Consider the following 10,052-nt stretch of genomic DNA (forward strand, 5'->3'; position numbering starts at 1 on the left):
TCTCAAGTTTCAACTTTCTTTAATAGTTGTCATACAGAAGTACAGAATACTTTTATACAGAAATGCTTCGTGCGGCTCTATACGGCTCGCGTTGGATTGGGGGCTATCCTCGTAAACAGATTGACATTTACACGTATAGCTAAACACACACCTCGGACGAGTGCAAGGTGGAACTCGCCGGGTCGTAAATCGGCTTTTTTTGGCAGGTGGCGAATACTATAGTTTTGGAGCCATCTTATCGGCCCCAGTCATTCTAAAAAAAAGTGTTGTTGTTGTTTTTTCAATCGCTCTAGCGAACACACACGCACCAGCGCCTTCACAACAACGCAGGGGGTTTGTTGGTTCAGAACAACGCTCTAGCGAACACATACGCACCAGCGCCTTCACGACAACGCAAAGGGGTTGTTGGTTCAGAGCAACTACAGTTAGTTAGAGGGTGAAATGTTCCGTTTACGGCTCGACACCCTATCATAGTCGTGACCCGTTCATAACCACTGTACGGCACGACGGAGTCCAGCAGCAGCAACAGCAACAGCAGCAACAGCGCATTGGGTCGAATTCTTTTCTTCACTAACACCATACTGACACATTTGAAATGCTTATTCTTAAGATTCAAACACCAGTTGGAATAAATGCACTTTCTGAAGAAATACAAGGTATTTGACATTAGGCATTTGGAATACACAAAATCTTAAGACTTGGGAACACACTAAATGTATTTTATTCTGAAGATACACACAGACACACACGCACACACATTTATTCTGTAAACCATGGAATACACACATTTATTCAGAAGATTGTTGTGAAACTATGTTCTGAAGATACACACATTTATTGTGAAGATACACACAAAATACCTTCTGAAAATAAAACTTCTGAATCTTTTTATTTAAAAAAAAAAAATCTGAAAACGGATGTCCACCCTCTTACAAACCCCTCCCCTTCCGTAACCAGATGACCCTCCCCTTCCGAAACCGGATGTCCCTCCCTCAAAACCGGATGTCCCGCCTCCTTACATCCTCGACCAATCAGAGAAGCCCTAGGGGGTCATAAATCATCTCAAAAAGGGGGCGTGGCTACAATCCATCAAACTTTGATATATCCCCTTATAAGGTATGATACCCATACCCATAAGCCCCGCCCCCTTAAACATACCGACCAATCAGAGGGCTCCAAAAAGGGGCGTGTTTTGCATAATTAGACAGGTGCCGCATACTAAATCTCTCTCTTGCGCATATGCGCTATGTTATATGCGGAATGTGCGCTAAGACTCGACAGTACTGAACCAGTAAAAGTATTTAGGAGCAATTTCTTTGCATGATTAAAAACGATGGTTCGAACATCCGTTCAAAAAACCCTGGCGAATGTCAGAATCCCAAAAACAGGCTTGGGGACAGCTCTAACACACACACACACACACAAATGTGTTCCTTCTGGCTCATTCATTCACTCACTCAACGTGCACATACACACATCGTATCACCTTCTATATACTGTGGCTAATGTGTTTATGAGAGACAGCTTATCAGTTACTTACCATTCTCTTCGGTTCAAATAACAAACTCAGCAAGACCGACGGTTTCTCAGTTACAGTGGGTGACAATATTGTCACAAGGAAAGAAGATATTACCTACCTGGGTTCCATCCTAGAGGCAAATCTTTCCTGTGACAAAATGGCATCCAATGTAATAAAAAAAGTCAACCAACGAACTCGATTCTTGTACCGGATCTCCTCACTGGTAAACAAGAATACCCTGAAGACTCTAGCAGGAGCACTCATTCAAGGGTACTACGACTATGCTTGCACCTCATGGTACCAAAGCACCTCAAAGGCGCTAAAAACAAAATTACAAACATCTCAAAACAAACTGGTCAGACTACTGCTTGACCTTACTCCTAGAACCCACCTCACCCCTGCCCACTTTGACAACCTAGGATGGCTTAGAGTAGACGACAGAGTACAGCAACTTGCAATGGGCCTGGTCTACAAGATACACTACACGACCAAGGTACCCATGTACATGTCAAAATACTTCACAAAGGTCAGTGAATACCACGATCACAACACCAGAGGGAGCTCCACAAATCATGTTAAACCCAGATTCGGCTCAAACAAGGGACTAAACACGTTTCGCAATTATGCCACATCAATGTGGAACGCCCTACCCAAAGCTGTAAAGGAATGTGAATCACTACCCACTTTCAAAAACACTCTCAAAAAACACCTAAGGGAGACTGCAACTCAAAACTGGCCCCTGTAAATGTCCGAACACAACCCCCTCCAATGTACAGTAAATTACCAAGTATGGTCTTGTCAATAATCCAATGTACAGTTTTGTTTGTACAGTTGTACAGTGTCCCCCACCCACCCCTCCTACCCAACCCCCCCCCCCCCCCACTCCTACCCAACCCCCCCCCCCCCCCACCCACCCAACCACCTCCAATGTACAGTCCCCCCCCACCCCCACCTACCCAATCCAATGTACAGTTTCTACGTCAAATGTATATACTCTTTTTTTCTGGACTCTTTTTGTATCACAAACAGTACTGTAATTGCAAATCTGGTATGTCATAAATGTATAGATGTAGCAGTACTGTCTATCTGTATGTCATGTATGTCATATATGTTACGATGAATTGAAAATGGGGGACCCTGATGTAAACAAGACGAAAATCTTTCTCTGGTCTGCATCCCCTTAACAATTGTATGTATTGAGCTGTACTGTACTGTACCCATTCTGCAATCTGATCACAAGGCGAGATCAAAGGCCGCAGCGGCGTCCAGGTGCTGAGCGCACCATAACTCATAGAACTGGGTTATATACATAACCCTTCATTCTATGTCGTTATGGCTTGCTCAGCACCTGTCTGCAACAGGGGCTAAGCGGGAGCCATAGCCCGACAAATGTACCCCGCTGAGGCCCCCCACAACCATCAGACCGGGGAGGACCGAGCCCCCCCGACCCTCCCTAATGGAGGATACCCCCCTATTGAAGGTTCACGGGAGGGCGACGGATCCGACCGTGCGAAGAGGCACTCAAGCAACCCAACGCACAGGGTGAGCAGACCGTGGCTTGACCCCACGACTACACGCACAACCCGCATGCCACCCGGGAACGAACGAAGGAACAACCTCGTTACTGCCCCCAAAATCACGGGGTCAAGAGCAAACCCAACCCCGTGGCAAGGCCGTAGCAGCGGAGCACGAAGGAAGACCCAGAACCACTGAAGGGACTGGATCTCCTGAAAAAAGGGGGCCCGGAGAGGTCAATGACGCCAGGCATCAAGACCCCACCAGGTGGTCACTTAGTGACACCGCCCCCCACATCGCCAGCGTATTCGGATAAGGCCCCTCCAAGAGCGGGCCCTTACCCCCCAATAGCACACCGCCTGGCATACTGAACCTGCAGAACAGGCAGTCAGCATGGCCGTAAGCACTCAAAAGGTTAACCAACGGAAGCAGGCAGCGTACTGGGGAAACCAGGCAACAGGCTGTAACCTGAGCCTGGAGCACTGCGGACGAGACAGCTGAAAACAGCCCTCCCGGCGGAAGGGGCGGATGCTGGCGTTGTTGATCACCATGACGAAGCCTCCATCAAAAAAAAACCCACCCAGAGGGGTCAAGGCAGAGAAGGCTGACATGATTGGCAGACGTCATGAATGTGCAGGGGCACACTCAACCGGACAACCCGGGAGTTGACACTGCTCCAACACACCAGGGAATCAACCACCCTGTCGTTACCATATGCAGTGGTTGTTCTTATAACCCCTCAAGAAAAAGGGGGTTATCCCAGGTCTACGGTATCAACAAAACTTTACTTCGGACCGGGCCCGGTGGCTCGGGAAGCACAGAGGGTTACCAGAGGAGGTCCAGAAGACCACACCAACAGCCCTCTCTCCGCCATGCGTGAGAGAGGTGCGGAGAAGAGAACCAGCCCCTTATGATAGTGCCAGGTACAAAAAAGTACCAAACAAGGGTCTCCATAACGCCTAACCTTGTGACGCCCCGGGCCGACCCGGCCTTTTTCCCCCTGAAAAAAGCCCAAGTCCCTCAGGGTACCAGAACAGCAGATCTGCATCCCCGGCGGACAAACGGGTTAACTTACCTGGACCAGCGTGACCAGAACCAGTCCCGTGCCCTAACCACGCCGACATGCCTACTCCAGGAGAAGGGGCAGATATGCGTGTTGATCTAAAACATGAAAAGAGGGCGCTACCCAGACGGGCCGGTGTGAACCGCGCTCGGTGGCCCACCCCAAGGGCGTGAGACCCCTCTACCTATGTTCAGATCCATTCCGTTATCATCCCCCAGATATGAACGAGAATCCGTCGAGAACCAGTAACAGGTTCTCGGAAGAGGACAAAAACCTCCATCCCAGTTGCTTTATAAAAACGCCGTTTTAACAACAAGCAACCAAGGCGTACTAGCTACCCGCATGATTCTTAACAGAAACACCCCAAGCTAGCACCATGCATGCGTCGGGACACAACCACATCAATGAATAGGCTATTTAGACCCTTCATTGAATCCCCAAGGCGCCTGGGAGAAACGACAAGAAGGGTGTGGTGCTTCCTATACTCCACACTCTTTTATTTAAAAAGAAGGAAGCACCAACTGACATGAATCCCATTTGACACAGCTGAGGGTAAAAACTGTTCACATTTTTACATCCAGTCACCCCTAACACAGAGGATTTTAGACTGAAATTTCCCAGAGAGCCTTCCCACGTGAGTCATAGAATGAAAAAGCCATGGTAACTTCGAGTCATGTGACCAACCGACTCAAGTTACACATAAATCGAGCGTAGTGGACCCGTACGTCCTACGCTCTATCCCGACACTTTGACAACAATAGATCGTACGTACAGATATAACTCACGGAAGCCATCATCAACAGCAACGTGCGTAGTGACGTGTGCTATGACGGGGGGAAACCCAACACTCAACGCCTGTTAATAGGAGCAGAGTCAGGGCAACCCTTCCCCCCCCCCCCCCTCCTTGCCAAGTCGCCTAACGGCTTGGCCCTGACTGGCCTGACAGGAGATGAGTAAAACCCCCCTGACCAATCAGAAGAGGGAAGGAGGGGTTTATTCGGTACCCCCTCACAAGCCCTTCCCCTCTGCACACAACAACAACTTTAGCATATGATACCTTTGGTAGAATGCCTTTTTGACATGTACATGGGTACCTTGGTCGTGTAGTGTATCTTGTAGACCAGGCCCATTGCAAGTTGCTGTACTCTGTCGTCTACTCTAAGCCATCCTAGGTTGTCAAAGTGGGAAGGGTGTGGTGCTTCCTATACTCCACACTCTTTTATTTAAAAAGAAGGAAGCACCAACTGACATGAATCCCATTTGACACAGCTGAGGGTAAAAACTGTTCACATTTTTACATCCAGTCACCCCTAACACAGAGGATTTTAGACTGAAATTTCCCAGAGAGCCTTCCCACGTGAGTCATAGAATGAAAAAGCCATGGTAACTTCGAGTCATGTGACCAACCGACTCAAGTTACACATAAATCGAGCGTAGTGGACCCGTACGTCCTACGCTCTATCCCGACACTTTGACAACAATAGATCGTACGTACAGATATAACTCACGGAAGCCATCATCAACAGCAACGTGCGTAGTGACGTGTGCTATGACGGGGGGAAACCCAACACTCAACGCCTGTTAATAGGAGCAGAGTCAGGGCAACCCTTCCCCCCCCCCCCCCTCCTTGCCAAGTCGCCTAACGGCTTGGCCCTGACTGGCCTGACAGGAGATGAGTAAAACCCCCCTGACCAATCAGAAGAGGGAAGGAGGGGTTTATTCGGTACCCCCTCACAAGCCCTTCCCCTCTGCACACAACAACAACTTTAGCATATGATACCTTTGGTAGAATGCCTTATGACCAACAACGGCTGGACTAGCCCCGGGGAAGTGAAGATACTCTCCCGTTCATGCTCTCCCGACATGGAACACCTCACGATCCAATGTCGCCCGTTCCATCTTCCGCGTGAATTCACTGCAGTGATCATGACTGCAGTGTACATCCACCCCCAGGCGAACGTCGGCAGGGCGCTAGGGGAACTACACGACCATCTGAACGCGCACCAGATCAAGCATCCGGACGCAGCCATGATCGTAGCCGGGGACTTCAATCAGGCGAATCTGAAGAAAGTCATGCCGTCTTTCTTCCAGCACATCGTCTGCTCCACAAGGGGAGGAAATACACTCGACCACTGCTACACCCCGTTCAGAGCCGGATACAAGGCTGTACCGGCTCCACCATTAGCGGGAGCAACAAACACGTCGGATCATGCCGCCATATTTTTGGTCCCAGCATATAAACAGAGATCACGTGACGCCGTCGTGTCACGTGAGGTAAAAAAATGGGACGACCAATCAGAGGCCACGTTTAAGGACGCACTAGATGACGCCGACTGGGGAATGTTCAGGAGGAGTAACAGTGACGTCAGCGATTTCACAGACGCTGTGGTGTCATTCATAACAACACTGGCTGATAGTATCGTCCCCACAAAGAAGGCGAGGGTGTTCCCAAACCAGAAACCATGGGTGGACAGTATCATCAGAGCAGCCCTGAACTCTCGCACCACTGCTTATAACCGGGGCAGAGAGTCAGGAAACATGGAAGAGTACAAGACAACAGTCTACACTCTGCGCAAGGCTGTCAAACTTGCTAAGAGGATGTATGCCGACAAGATGGAGGCACAAATGGCACAGAATGACACAAGAGGCTTATGGCAGGGACTGAGGGCTATAACTGACTACAAAGTCAGCGCCCCCTCAATGGGGAGCGACGATGCCTCCCTTGCGGACCAGCTCAACACCTTCTACGCGCGGTTTGGTGCAAACAGTGGCACTGCTAGCCCAACGGCTAGTGACATCACTGGTGTGCCGGCTGTTGTGGAGGGGGGGGGGCATCCGCGGGGGGGCGGGGACGCTCTCTCATTGACGGTACACAGTGTGAGAAGAGCATTTATGCAGGTGAACACCAGGAAGGCTGCTGGCCCAGACGGTATAACAGGACGCATACTTAAGTCCTGTGCCAACCAGCTTGCCCCGGTGTTCACCGCCATATTTAATCAATCCCTGGCGGAGTCGGTGGTCCCTGCCTGCTTCAAGATGTCTACCATCATCCCTGTACCGAAGAAACCCTCCCCAACATGTCCAAATGACTACAGACCGGTGGCACTCACCTCTGTGGTCATGAAATGTTTTGAGAGGCTGGTCAAGGACCACATTTGTGCCTCCCTCCCCAGTGATATGGACCCTATGCAATTTGCATACAGGACAAACAGGTCCACTGACGACGCGGTCTCCCAGGTACTGCACAGCACCCTCTCCCACCTTGACAGTCAGAAGGGGGGCTATGTGAGACTGTTGTTCATTGACTACAGCTCAGCGTTCAACACCATAGTCCCCACCAGACTGGTGGACAAGCTGATCGAGCTGGGTCTGAGCTCCGCCCTGAGCGCCTGGGTACTGGACTTTCTGAGTGAAAGACCCCAGGCGGTCAGGGTGGGGGGTCAGACCTCCAACACCATCACCCTGAGCATCGGGTCCCCCCAGGGCTGTGTTCTAAGCCCCCTGCTGTACTCACTCTACACACACGACTGTGTGGCCAAGTTCAGCTCCAACTCCATAGTGAAGTTCGCAGACGACAAAGTGGTGGTGGGGCTGATCTCGGACAACGACGAGAAGGCCTACCGGGAGGAGGTTGAGGTACTGGAACACTGGTGCCAGGACAACAGCCTGCTCCTGAACATTGGTAAAACCAAGGAGCTGATCGTGGATTATAGGAGAGGACAGCAGGAAACACACACACCACTGATGATTAACGGGGCTACCGTGGACAGGGTGAGCAGCTTTAAGTACCTGGGGGTCCACATCTCAGAGGATCTGACATGGTCAACACACATAGACACAGTAGTAAAGAAGGCGAAACAGCGCCTCTACCACCTGAGACAGTTAAGGAAGTTCAGAGTATCGGGGAAGATACTCCAGTCCTTCTACTCAGGAGCTGTAGAGAGCATCTTGACCGGAAATATCACTGCCTGGTATGGAAACAGCACGGCACAAGACAAGAAGGCCCTACAGAGAGTGATGCGCTCAGCCGAGCGTACCACGGGTATTGCACTACCTCCCCTGCAGGTTCTATACAACAAGAGGTGCAAATCCAGAGCCTGCAGGATAATGAAAGACCCTCACCACCCCAATAACAGCCTGTTCCAGCTGCTGAGGTCAGGCAGACGCCTGCGAACCCCAGCTACTAGGACAGAGCGGCTTAGGCTCAGCTTCTTCCCCCAGGCCATCAGAGCCCTGAACAATGAACATTGAGTGCCACAGAACACTGAACTACCCACACACAAGCACACATGAACACACACCCGACACGCACGCTGTGCACGCTCACACACTAGCAGCCACCTAGCAACACTTTAACATGAGCGGGCACACACTCATGCCGCACACTTATGGCCAAAAGGAAAGGCCACTTTAAATTAGAATAACAGGAACAGTGTATTGCACTACCAAAGCTACCTAGCATGTCCTATATGCTCTGTAAATAACGATGTACAGATACCGAGATGTCACACCATGTTACCTGTTACCTGTTTATTGCACAATGTTTTTTTTTTATTGGATTCTATTATATGTTGTAACACTGTATTGCACATCGTTGCGGGCAAGACCACCCGCATTTCATTGTATACTTGTATGCCGTGACAATTAAAACTCTTGACTTGACTTGACTAATGAAATAGCGCAAGCTAATACAATGCACGCTACCCACAGAACTGTGAATAGGGTTTACAACAAAACCAAGTCGAGTGTGTGTGTGAATCCTACACCCGCATCCATGTTGTACATAGAAAAACACTGATAGAGAGAGCGAGACGGCTGGGCCATGGTACGTGTTCATACGAGCATTACTGCAACTAACACAACAGTGTTGTAGCTCAACATTACTTGTGTAAGCAACAGACCATACAACTAGCCTCTACCTGCATGTGGAGTCTCAGGCCGAGGTAGAAACCTTTCTATAACCGAGTGTAGGCTACAGACCTTGCTTAAGCTCATAACACGAACGTAACCCTCCTATCAATGCATACTAGTGAAGATTCACACTTTGCAACCTCATCATATGTTTGGTGAAGAAACACACAGTTTGTTAACAAAAAATACAGTCCCCCTTTAGAGGGGACTTTTTATTTCTGAACAAAAGTATATGAGAGGACCGGGGAGGGATAAACAGAGGGGACCGCAGGGGAAAAAAGTCACTGAGTCTAGCGGCGCCTGCCGCCTCGAGCCGCTCGGGATTTGCCACCCCGGGAAGACAATCGGCGGCTGGTCACGACGATCCCTACCGTCTCCTCCAGGCGCAGATGGGCCGGCTGCAGCGGCGGCGCCCTCTCTCCTCCTGGCCTTCTTCGAAGGGCCAGCAGTGGCGGTGGTAGCAGCAGCAGCCACGGCGGAGGAAGCTCGACGACGTGGCAGCCGTCTGACTCCACCGGCGATGTCGGGAGGGGGAAAATGAGGTTGGAGCACGGAGCGCTCCTCCTGCATTTCTCTGCACGTCGAGGTCATCAACTGCAGGGCCTTCCCGAACAGTCCAGCATCGGAGAGGGGTGCCGTCAGAAGTGGAATCCTCTTCTTCTCCGGCACACGGGCCTGCTCCAGCCAAAGGTGGCGCTGGGTTAGAGTTGCCAGGGCGCGCACTTTCCCAGCGGCTATGGCCTGCGGCTGAGTCAGATGCAGGATAGCTCCTGCCGACTGGGTGAGCTGGTCATGTTGTACATCACTCAGCTCCATGCTGCCCGTCAATATCCCGGACATGAATCTTGCCAGCTGCGCGATGTTAGACGCGGCAGCCAGAGATTGTGTTCCGGCGATAAATGACTGGTCGCTCCAGTAAGCCAACCGCCTCGCCGATTTCCCTTGAGGAACTGGCTTGCGTAATGGCTCCCACACCACCTCCGGACAGAGGAGCGCGGCCATCGGCCTATCAAGCCGTGGCACGCCCTCTCTCATACCTTCGAC

This window comes from Notolepis coatsorum, assembly GCF_963971535.1.
Source record: "Notolepis coatsorum genome assembly, chromosome: 4".
NCBI lineage: Eukaryota > Metazoa > Chordata > Actinopteri > Aulopiformes > Paralepididae > Notolepis > Notolepis coatsorum.